This window comes from Canis lupus, chromosome 35 (genome assembly GCF_048164855.1).
Source record: "Canis lupus baileyi chromosome 35, mCanLup2.hap1, whole genome shotgun sequence".
Lineage (NCBI taxonomy): Eukaryota > Metazoa > Chordata > Mammalia > Carnivora > Canidae > Canis > Canis lupus.
This window is the reverse complement of record NC_132872.1, coordinates 25,697,060-25,709,733: the sequence shown is the minus strand read 5'-3', so window position 1 is coordinate 25,709,733 and position 12,674 is coordinate 25,697,060. Positions and strand designations below refer to the sequence as shown.

Here is a 12,674-nt window from a genome sequence, read left to right as displayed (position 1 = left end):
TGTCCTCTTAGTTCTGAAATCGTATATTTGATTATCATCATTTGGCACTTCATATTGCTTATTAAGATGAAGCCAGATAAACACCAACCATTATCTTAACAGGTGGTACTAAAATTTTACTTACTCAGAGTAACTGCACGTGTTTAAGAAAATATCCCCACGATTGTGAAAAGAGAGGCTCCTAAGCAGAGTCTGAAAGAAAGGCCAAAAAAAAAGGGGGGGGGGGGAGCGGATGCCTGCATAGAAAAACAGTAGTAATAAGAACTTGATTTTTTTTTTTTTTTTTTTACCTTTGAGAAAGAAGTACAGGAGGAGTAACTTCACCAAGAGGCTAGAAGACAGAGACTGAAGCGAAGTTGACAGAAATGGCCAAAGGACTTTAAGCACTGATAAATCTAGTATTTGCTTATTTTTTTCTAGCATCATGGTTACCTTAACCCACTGGCATACTCCACAGCATTTTATAACGATCACATAGGTACAGTAACTGGGTTATCTAGTTGGAAAAGAGACAACATATGTAAAACCCCAAGATAGTCCATAGGTTGACATAGTACAAAAAAAAGAAGCTCGAGGAACCAGCAACCAGGAAAGCCATCCCACTCTTACTCCTCATGCTGCCATGGATATGAATTAAACCTGTTTCCTTTGTAGGGTCATCATTAGCAGAAATCTTGGCTTTTTATTTTATTTTATTTTTTTACTTCCTGCTTTGCCAACAGGGTATGAAGCTAATAGTACACAGTTAAAAAAAAATCTGTTTGAACTATTTGGCCATTTTCATTAATGCAGAAAGAAAATTCAGATGCACAGAGTGGCTGAGGTTCAGTCAGTTTTAGAAATCTGCTCTCAGTCACTAGAGATGTATCTCTCAGGTACCTTATTTCCCAATATATAATTAAACCTTTGCTCACAATTAATATTTCTTGTCACTTGTCAGTGGAAACTAGAAGGATACCTATAAGAGACAGAATAAGAATACAGTGAATAATGGCTTTAGTGATTTATACGGGCAGAAAAAAACATTTACCTTGAGAAAAATCCAGATGGGTGTTTTTGTTTAACACTTACTCATATGTCATTTAACATAGTTCAATATCATTTTTCACTAGCTTGATACCATCTAGCCTCTAGTTACTTTTTTCTTTTTTCTTTTGAAGGGACCATGTGAGTGTTTTTTTACTGAGTTTCTCTACGGAGCAGTTTATAAGAAAAGCTATAAGATTAATGAATATGAACTTCCTCCAGTGATACGAGTAGATAGAAACTGTGGGAAACAGATCTGTAAAGAATGCAGTACTGGCTAATCTAGGCTGAACTTCCAATGCTTACAGCTAGGAGAATTCAAGGGACACTTAGTAAATCTGTTGGAGCGATTTAGGCTAAAGTTCCATAATTGCTCAATAATAATATTCATCATCTGCTATTTGGAAAGCACACAATTAGGCACTGTGGAAAGCAAATATGAAGAAAACACAGCCTTATATTTAGAGATTGTATCATCTAGGGTCAAAATCTGGTTTATAATCTGGGCATTAAGTTAACAACGTCAGAAAGTGCCCTAAATCACACTACCGAATTCTAGGATTCGGAGGAAGACATGTCATTTTCTGTGGCTTGATCTGGGGACATAACATTTGAACTAGACACTGGGGTTGGGTTGGATTTAACAGGTCAGCACAGGGAAGACGAGAAAGTGGAGAGAGAAATCCTAGGTAGAATGAATGACATGTGTCTGCCTCCAAAAATCTCTCTTCAATTTGCCTCTGAGCATCACTACCCTTGTACTTACCAGGTGTCCATTGTACTTAACAACTGTCCTTAGTAATTGTACTTAGTGATTGTGCTTAACAGTTACTCTTGTTACTTCCTGCTTGCCCTTATGGCAACTGCCTCCTTAGTAGTTCTTCTTCCTTTGCTAATATATTCTTTGAAAGCATCGTCGCATATGCTACTCGGCTACGAAAAAACATGAAATGTTTCTGATTGCATACCTAAAAAATAAAGTTCACATCCAAGGCCCTTCATATGTGGCCCAGTCCTACCAGTGGTGATTTCTGCACCCTCTGGGGGACATTTAACAACGAGTGGAGACATTTTAGGCTGTCACCATTCAGGGGATGGTGTTCCTAGTGGCTCAAGGATGCCACTAAATATCCTATAAGGCATGGGACTGCCCTCCACGACAAAGAATTGCCTCACCCAAACCACCAATTGCATTGAGATAGGAAAAACCCTAGTTCATACAACACCTAATTCGATTGTGTAATTATAATAACAAGTGCAATAGAATTGAGAAAAGAGACGACTGACTCAATAAATGTAGCGCTCAACCAGCAGCTACAGGATTCTGTGGGTGAAGAGGAGAGTAATTGCTTAGCATGAGCACTTAGTGTGTGTTCCTGCACATCACCCAGTGTTTACACAGGAAATGCAATGCAATGCATTGTTTAATCTCCAGTGTTGTTTTAGCGGATGGTAAGGAAGGAAGCTTTTATTGAACAAGCTATGTACCTTGGCATTGCTGGACTCTCGCATCCATTCTTACCTAGGCCTGGAATTCCCTTTCTTGCTCTCTGCGAACCCACTTCTCTTTCAAGTCCCACAAAACTATCACATTCCAGGGAAAACTTTCCCTAATTTTCCACATAGTCAGTTGGTCTAGCAAGTTCCTCAGACCTCACTTACAACATGCTTCACACAGAATTGTACTCATTTACAGTGCATGGCTCTTCTGCGTAGAAGTACTGTGATACTAATCACAGTAGTGGCACATCAAAAAGAAAGCAACACATGTTGCTTTACTGAATGGATGAGGAAGGATGAAAAAATTACATTTGCTAGAAACAGGGAATAGTCACCTTTGGATGGGAAAGCAGGCATCCATGGAAGAGTAGCGAAAGCTCAGACTGCAGAGACACATGGGGCTTTGTGTGCAGTGTGCTTTGAAGGCCTGGGACTAGTGGTTTCTTTGGGAGCATTTGGAGTAACTAGAATGGGTTTCTCATCAAGGGGTGACACGAAGTGGCACTGTAGAAACCTAATCTGGTGGAGCTATTAGAAAGTATTTGGTAATTACGAAGCATTTGATCATTAGATCATAATGTACACCAGGCTTACGTAAGTATTGTGGTTTTAATGCCTGTGATGAGAGCCTGTGAATCTTAATCTGGGGTCACTCCCAAGCCTAGAAGAGTAAGAGAAGGAGGCAGAACAGCACTGTAATCCCACTACCTGTCTCGGGGGACCTGTGTATTCCAGTGAAGAATGGGAGTGGATCCAATTGCAGAAACCATGACAGGGTTTCGAGCTGCCCAAAGTCTGAGATGCACTGGGGGGGGGGGGGAGAAGTACCCTCCTGGTTGCTATGCTTTCTTGGTATCATCGTTGGTGGGCCCTACTGTTGGTATCTAGGCCACCATAGAAGAATCTGGTGACTCTTATTTCTGTCCACTCATCTTTTCCATCTTTCTTTTTATAGCCACAGCATTTCCTTTCCTTGGGGGAATTCTGGTCCTGTTCACCCAGTTCTGGTACGCGTATCAATTATTGCACACCTACCCTCTACTTTTACAGGTGCATCTGAATACAGGGCTCAGACGGCACCAATCAGCTTGCCACATCCCCCTGGACAGTTGTGCATCTCCCAGGGTTGTGCATAAACAACCAAACCAGGCCAATCAGAGTTCTTCCCCAGAGCTGGAAGTTGGAGTTGGAGAGGAATTGCTTTCTTCTGCTTAGTAAACTCTAAGGATATGGACCTGGATTGTCAGTGGCCATCCTCTCTGATGTGTGGAGACTCCTTTCATGGAGTTGAAAATAAAGGAGCCAATGTAAAGAGAAGCAGGGACCAACAGCAATAAGAACTGGATGGAGACAAATATAACTGTGGCACTAAGGTCCCCGGTCCAGTCTCTGAGCAATTGGTCTCTGTGGCTTTTCTTCCAAGGTCATGACCTATCTCAGTATGCTTCCTAACTAGAGGACTCAACCTACTTCCCTTCTTGTGTAAGTTAATTTTTGTTGGGTTGTGGTCATACATAACCAAAGGAAATGTGACTACTAGTTATCCCTTAACCTGAGGGTGTAGTAACACAGGGAACAGGTGTCAGCAGCAGGCTGGCATCTGAAATACCGGCTCTTGCTGTCATGTACAATTTTCCTCCTTCTTGATCAGGGATACAAAATAGGGATATCCCACCTTGATTCTCTACCCAATTCTTCTCAAAATCCAAAATAATTATTAAAAATAGAAACACAAAGGCTTCAGTTCCAACAGCAAAAGAACTTAAAACATTTAAAATATGAAGAACTCTGTTCTTCGTCTGGATCACCTCAGCAGTGATTCCAGGTGTTCCCTTCTAGCAAAGTGAGCCTGTCAGGATGTGGTTCCTCTTAGTTGGAGACTCGGAGAGCACACAGACAGGGTTTCTCCATCTCTTCCTGCTCCCCAAATAGGTGACAATGGTTAAAAAAAAAAAAAAAAAAAGAAAGGAATGCAGCAACTGACACACTGATTTGGAGATGCAGTGGGGCCGGCAGCCCTGGGGCATAGAAGTCCTGAAAGTCCTGAGTGAACACGGTGAGTAGCAGAAGCCTTCCTTAATCCCAGGGTTGTGACCCTGTTCTCTGGAGGAATCATTGGGTCTGTAAGTCTTTGCAGGTTGTGTCCATCTCTCTTTATTCTTCAGTGGATCTGAAGTGGGTCTTGGGGGGCGTATTGCCTCCTTGGGGGCTGTAATATTAGTTTCACAACCTATTTTCATCAAGGAGGCTTAGAGGTTCAAGATGTGTTTTAACTCAAATGCTTTTCTTGTCAAAATTCTTCCTTTCCCCTCCCCCCTTTCCCCTTCCCTTTTCCCCTTCCCTCTTCTCCCTTCCCCTTCCCCTTTCTTTCTTTCTTTCTTTCTTTCTTTCTTTCTTTCTTTCTTTCTTTCTTTCTTTCTTTTCTTTCTTTCTCTTTCTTTTCTTTCTCTTTCTCTTTCTCTTCTTTCTTTTTCTTCTTCTTCTTCTTCTTCTTCTTCTTCTTTCTTCTTCTTTCTTTCTTCTTCTTTCTTCTTTCTTCTTCTTCTTCCTTCCTTTCTCTCTCTCTCTCTCTCTCTCTCTCTCTCGAGTTGCTTTATTTCTATGCTTCTTTATGCCTATGCTTTGCTTTCTCCAGAGTGTCTCAGAGCTACTGAATGTAAATGGGAAGATACCTTTAATCTGGCTTTGCCTTGGAGCACTTTAATCATCTCCGGGTTTTTATTCAGTATTTTTCACTCAGAGCTTCTCTCTCTCTCTCTTTTTTTTTTTTTTTTTTTTTGTCCTGTTTTCTTACTTTTGAGGTGTACAAGGAGTACACCTTTCCAATCTGGAAAGTACAGACTTTCCAATCTGGAAGGCTCTGAATTTCTGGTCTTTCTCTATAATTCCCTTCCAGTCTGCTTTCCAATGGTCAATTCTTTCTGAATTCATTTATTTTGTGCAAAACCTTACTAAATGCAGCAAAAAGCCACTAATGTATAATTCTGAATCTCTATTTTCCAACATATTACTCTGAAACCTCTGGCTAAATATCCACGTAAGCTGACTCCCCAGTCACTGCATGTGATAGACTAAATATTTTACCACCATCAAACACATGTCATTATCTCTTCAACATCTGATATCAATTCCTTGCTGTTTATTACTCACTAAGCATACTTAAGCATTTTTTATTTTTGTTATCCCACAGTAGGTATTATTTTCCTTATTGGGAGAATTAGTGCTACCTGCCAACAGACAGTCTGTAATCACCACGCTTTTACAACCAAGAGTTAATCTTATCCACATTTTATGTCCAGAAAGAGTTGGCAACCAGGGATGAAGGAAATTCTCCTTTGCATAGTCACTCAAGGAGCCAGGCTAGTGAAGAGTCTACCATTTTGTACCTACATCATCTGAAATACTATATTTTTGAGGTTTCTCTGACCCAGGAAGAGAAGAATGGAGTGGCACACTAATTCTGAACTCCTCAGGCCCAGAAGTTATACATTTTAAAGAATTTTTAATCTCTCTTTCTGAAATTTTCTCAAGGATTTTAAACAGAAAGTCTTTATTGATAGTTATTTCTACAGAGCTAAATGTTGCTAGGTTTTGTTTTGTTGTTGTTGTTGTTGTTTTGAGACTCTCAAGGAGGTCCCATACCCAGTGTGGAGTCCTACTTGGGGCTCAATCTCATGACTCTGAGATCATGACCTGAACTAAAATCAGGAGCTGGATGCTTAACCAACTGAGCCACCCAAGCACCCCAACGTTGCTGTTCTGAATTTCATACATTTAAGGTAGATAGGCCAGATCTCTTTCATTGACCCCCTCAAATTTACCGTCTACTTGTCTGAGCCTTGCTTTCTGCCCAGACAGTCTGACTTATGCAGACCACATCACTGGGTGGCCCGGGCTCCTGGTTTCTGTCTGCGTTTGCCAGTGGGAGACTCTGGAGGTAGATTGGATGGAGGAAAGGGAGTGAGGCTCTGGCACTCACTGCCAAGATTTTCTCTCGCTGGCCATATCTCTCCAACAGAATTATTGATTCTCTCATGGCAGCAAGCGTGACTCTTTCTCTGGGCTCCTGTACTGGTCCTTTCCCTCTTAATACCTTCGGGATCAGACTATCACTAACTCTTGGATGTACAATTACAATAATCCACATATCTCTGCAAATGTCTCCTTGTAAATAAACTGTCATGAAATTATTCTATTTTGACTCTACCATCTGTTTCCTCTTGGGAACTAAGTAATTCAGTGGATGTCTCTGTTTGAATCTGTTCTCCATGATACTACTTTCTCTTTTATTTGTGCTATTATTGTTGGCACTTTATCTGTGTATGATGTCTGCTATTCATGCCGTTTCTGTGTATTTCTATTTAGTATTGTGTGTCTCTGAACTGCCTTTATATTCTCTCCCTAATGAGGGCTGTGATTCTCAGATCTGAAGTGTGTTTCTTTTTTATTCTTTTATTTTGAAATAATTAAAAAAGTTGGAAGAATAGTTTGGAGAGCTTTTTCATTTTGAACCATTTGAGTAAGTGGTTGATAAGATGTCCTATCGCCTCCAAATATTTTGGTATAAACTCCAAATACTTCAGTGTGTATTTTCCACAAATAAATATAATTTTCTATAAAACCATAGTAACACCATTGAAGTCAGGAAAGTAATGTTTACACATGCTACTATCCAAATCACAGATGCCATTCAAGTTTTACCAATTGTCCCAATAATGTTCCTTTTAATCAAAAGAATTTAATCCAAGGGACAGCTGGGTGGCTTAGTGGTTGAGCATCTGTCTTTGGTTCAGGGTGTGATCCCAGGGTCCTGGGATCAAGTCCCATGTCAGGCTCCATGCGTGGAGCCTGCTTTTCCCTCTGCCTATATCTCTGCCTCTTTCTCTCTTTACGTCTCTCATGAATAAATAAATAAAATCTAAAAAAAAAAAAAAAAAAAAAAAAGAATTTAATCCAAGATAACATGTTGCACTAGCTGTCATAAATCAGAAACTTTTCCTTGTTTTTCTTTTTTACTTTTATGACTTTGACAATTTCATATAGTTTATAAAATGTCTCTGAATTTGGGTTTACCTAGTATTCTTTATGATTAGATTCGAGTTGTGCTTCTCCTAGTGCTGGAATACCATAGTAGTGATTTTGTGTTCTTATTTCATCCAATTAGGTGGTACATGTTTTCAATTTGTCACCTTACTGGTGATGTTAATTTTAATAATTTGTTTAAGTGGTGTCTGCCAGATTTCTCCACTGAAAAGTCTTTTCTTCTTTGCAATTAATAAGCATTTTTAGTTGAGACTGCATAAACCTTCCATTTCTTGTCAAACTTGTGCTCATTAATTTTAGCATCTATTATTAGATGCTGAATTATTACAATGATAGTTGCCAAAAGCTTGTTTTCTAATTTCACTGTTCCTCCTGTGTTTCCTAGTTGGCATTCTACTGTAAAGAATTTATAATTTAATTTTTTTAATTTAATTTTTAACATATATTTATAGCATATGAATTTATGCATTCCTCTTCTATTCAATGGGCTATTATATTTTACTGACATTATTTATTCATTCTGATGCTCAGATTGTCCTAGATTTGCCAGTGGGAGCTCTTTCAAGATAGCTTCCATAATTGTTAAACCATTTCCTTGCTATATTGAATAAAATATTTAGGCTCACCTTTGATTATCCCTGCTTTAGCTCTGAAGTCAGTTATTTCTGCAAGGAGATCTCATTCCTTTTAGCAGAGAATTGCATTTAGGAACCCAGATGTGGGCATTTGGAATGCTCTTCGGTTCTGAAGTGTCACTGTACCCAGACCCTGTCAATGGATAGAACTGGGAAATATATTTAAGTATGTAATCTCTACACATACATAGATTCACAAGTCTATTCGCTATTCATTGCTCCATAACAAGCTCAGCTTCATAACAGTGGACATTTGGTACTTCACAGTTTGGTCCAAAATTCAGAAGCAAATTAGCTGGGGGCTTCTGGCGAATGCCTCTCATGAGGTTGTCATCAAGATGCTGGCCAGGACTACAGCTTTCTTACAGCATGACTGGGGCTGGAGGATCCACTTTCAAGGTGGCTCATTGACAGTTCTGGTAAGCCAGGACTGGTTGTTGGCAGAAGGCCTCATTTTCTCATGTCACTGATTTCTCCACAGGGCTGCTGAGTGTAGCTGGCCTTTCCCAGAGCGAGGAGGCCAGACTGTCTTTTATGCCTTAGCCTCAAAAGCCTGCCTCTTTCATTTCTACAGTATCCTGTTGCTTACACAGGTCAACCCTGTTCGGTATGGAAGTGGGCCACAAAAGGTCTGAATACCAGGAGGCAAGAAGTTGGGGGCCACTTTAGAGCCTGGCTACTGCAGTATCTATAGTGATTATTTCAGTATCTCTATTTTTATGTCTATCCATCCATTCGTCTTCACCTATCTATCAGAAACTATGTGTTTATACCCATAATTTCAATTTCAATCAACACCACAAGATTCATTTTAGTTTTTGCACTTTCTGTGACAGGGAGAATGCTGACTCCCATCATTCTCATATATTCCCAATATATTTACTTATTTCCTCAATCCTCCTTGTATGTAACCCATCCCTTGGTCCCATACCCAGCTACTTCCATGCCCTGTGGAAATGTTCCCCTCACCAAACATCGGGGCTCTTATCAGATGCTAGGCCACTGCACCCCCTTCCTACCCACCCCACATGACCTACTCACTCCCTGAGACCCCACCTAATGGTTTTTGAACTGAGTCATTCAGGAAGTTATTCCATACTATTCAGGAAGGAAGCGAAGTAGGTATGATTCTGGTTGTTGTTGTGAACTGTATTGTGGCAGCGGAAAGAATTTATAATAGATTTGAGCTACAGAAACAAACCTCTAGACTTAGTCTAAACTGAAAAAGTTTCTCCACGTGGATACAGAGATCCGAGAACTGTCACATCTCCCATGCATCTGGGTCTGGCCTCCTTCCTTTATGAACAGCTGCTTGTTTAAACTGTCAAGGACACCGTTACATAGGCCACATATTTATTCTTTTATCCTCTCCCTTTTCTTGCTTCCTCTTTTCCTTCTTTTTTTTTTTCTCTTCTGCTTCCATTCCCTTCTCATTTTCCTTCACTCCCCATAGCGTTCATCCTCTCCCATTTTTTTTTTTTAAGGTTGTCTTTGCTTTGAGCTGGTCACAATGTCTATTGGCACGAAGACATTGTTTTCCTCAGAGCAGCCTGAAGGTTATTAATTGGCTGGTGTTAAACAAACAAAGCTCCATTCATGCTTCATTTTTTTTTTAAAAAATGAGTATATTTGGGACACCTGGGTGGCCCAGTTGACTAAGCATCTGCCTTCCGCTCAAGTCATGATCCCAGGGGTCCTGCATAGCGGTCCCTGCTTCCTTGCTCAGCAGGGAGTCTGCTTCTCTCTCTTTCCGCCCCCCCACCCCTCCCTGCTCGCATTCTCAAGCACACTCTCTCAAATAAATAAATAAAATCTTTTAAAAAAATGAATATATTAGAATGTTCACACTCTAGCCCTCTGTCTCAAGTGAGCATGCTTACTTTGAAGTCATGGCAACAGAATTTCCAAAAAGTTACCATTATTCCAATATTTCTTCTGAAGAGCTTCTTGCTAACCCGAGGACTCCAGTTTCTGTATAAGAAATAGGTTAGAGACAAGGCAAGGATTTCTTACATACGATTAACAATTATCCTAACAATTTACCTTCTTTAAATTACATGCTGATGAATCACAGAAGACATCTTTCCTGCTCTGGTTCTTTCATTTTCCCAGAAAGTCAGGGTGATTAACTCGATGAGACATTTCCTGAAAGTTATGAAACAGAGGTTCCAGACACATCAGAGGCATCAGAGGTAATGAAATTATGGCTGAGCAAGCTGCTAAACCATTACACCCTTTAACAAGAAGAGGGATAATGGATTTTTTAAAAAATATATCTGGAATTGGAGGTTGGATTTGGTTAAATCATCCACAGAATTACACGAAAACCAAACCAGGGGGCTTCAAATAGGAGTTTTTTTCTCTACTCACAGAAGCATATCAGCATCTTTGTTATGCTCTGTCTGTGGAAAGCTACATGGGGAGGGAGATAACACGCACATGTCAGAGCCAGGGGACTGACACCTCTGAGCTCAACAATTTTTACACCTCACTTGAGAATCAAATGTGGAGAAGGTCAGAGAAAGGCCTACCTACCGAGTGTGCACATGGGAATGCATGCTCATTAGGGAGGCTCAGTAGGGCGCCAGGGAAATGTGAGCAGATTAGTATTTAGTGCACTTCGTGGGCTCCAAGGTTATCACTACCCAAGGCTAATCAGTCATGTCAGTTTTGTGCTGTGAAGAATTTACCACAGCTTGTAAAATGGCCTGCATTTTTTGAAATAAGGTCAATGCCAAATTTTATCTAAAGTAACTCTCTAGAAATATCATTCCAGCAACTTAAGAAATGGATGAAATAAACAGCTGTAGAAGATAAAAATTCTTAAATGTGATGGTTGACACTTTAGAGGAATACAGAAAATTCCTAGATAAGATAGTATGACATTAGCCACACTACAGAATAGAGAGTTTCCAAATACCACTTTTATCTTATGCTTCTGTTGAACTATGCTAAGATTTCCTGAAATGAATCTAAAACTGGCTTTTTATCACTGTTCCTTTCGATTTTAAAAAGATAACAAAATAGCAACATTTCTCCGATGTGAATATTGACAATAAAAGCTCTTTGTCTTCATCCTAACTCCAGTTTTTCTGGATGCATTTAGTGTTTCTCTTTAAGATGAAAAAAATAAAACGGGGCATTAATGTAAGGAAAATGCATGAGGACAGAATGAGGTATGATCTCACTCTGGGGAAGGAAGGATTGGAAAGCAATATAAATCCCAGTGGTTCTTTTCCAGGAGTCATCATGGAAAAATTAAAAAAAACAAAAATGAAAACTGTGGTTTTACTGAACTCTTAACAATTCAGTCTTTCTCTCTTTCCTTGAGTGTGTCTTTCATTTGTCTTTATATGATCACTAAAAGGAACAAGGTTCATGGAGTTTCCAAAGAAGATTTGTAAATGATTAACAAAAGTGTATGTATATATATATATATATATACACACACACACACATACACACACAATTTTCTGTTTATAAAAGGCATCTTTCCTCTCAGTGGGGGAAAATTCCATATGAACAAAATCATTAGAATTTCTTAACCTTGGCCTAAAGTCTGTCATTGTTTTTCAAAATATGCAAACAACATTTTCTATTTCCTACTGCAATTTGTGTGTGTGTGTGTATGTGTCACAAAATACTACCGGCCATTATAGTACAAATTTATCATCTTGTCCCTCTAGCACGGTTACTCCTTCTTCTCATAACACCACCTTCATCTCCTTTCAGATTGAATCCTTTTCCCACGTGCAGTTCACGTGCCATGGGGGAGGCTGGCTCTGCCTCTCATTGGCCGAGTGACTTAGGCCTGACCAATCAGCGCGCTGCATCCCTTTGGCACCAGTGATTGGCTCCTGCATTGTCATGTGACCCAATTTAGGTCCGTGAGAACCAATTCCAGGGCTTAGGTGCACTTATCAGTAATAAGTAACTTTTTCTGGGGTTCTTAGCTGTAGATTAGGGAGGCCTGCAGATGCTGGGAACTACCACACAGGAACAACCAGCCTGAGAAGAGAAGCAACACAGAAGAAAGTGCTGAGAGGCGGAAATGGACAAATTTCACACCTTTGTACAAGTTTAAAAATGAAGTTACTTTTTTAGATCAAATTTCTGGTAAAAAAAAAAAAAAAAAAAAGAAAAGAAAAGAAAACAGAGGGCAGATGCAGGCTATAGAGGGAGTCAGTATTGATTGTTAAGCAATGAGTAGCCCATCAGTCCTGAAGTTTAAACGCTTGTTGGCTTTCATTTATCCCTGTTTTTAAAATTATGTAACCAAAATATTTTGTGATCATCTTGTGCCAGCCACTGCTTAAACCACTTCACCAATAACTCACTTAATCCTCCTAACAAACTAACGGTGTAGGAATTATTGACATCCTCATTTTTAGCATGAAGGAAAATGGAGAGGTTATATAATTTGTCCAAGGTCACACAGAGAGCAGGGAGCAGACCAGACCTGGGAACTGA

At 39.8% G+C, this 12,674-nt stretch overlaps 1 long non-coding RNA gene across 2 annotated transcripts; it reads right to left on the bottom strand.

Moving 5' to 3' along the window:
- Positions 1 to 346: 346 nt before the first annotated feature.
- Positions 347 to 10,351, bottom strand: LOC140625201 (uncharacterized). Of its 2 annotated transcripts, XR_012024574.1 has the most exons (4): positions 10,248 to 10,351; positions 8,196 to 8,353; positions 915 to 958; positions 347 to 496 (listed from the first exon to the last, which is right to left on the bottom strand). It is a non-coding gene; the product is annotated as an uncharacterized lncRNA (long non-coding RNA). The 2 variants fall into 2 exon arrangements; XR_012024573.1 differs by lacking the exon at positions 347 to 496 and having other exon boundaries at positions 780 to 958.
- Positions 10,352 to 12,674: the final 2,323 nt, after the last annotated feature.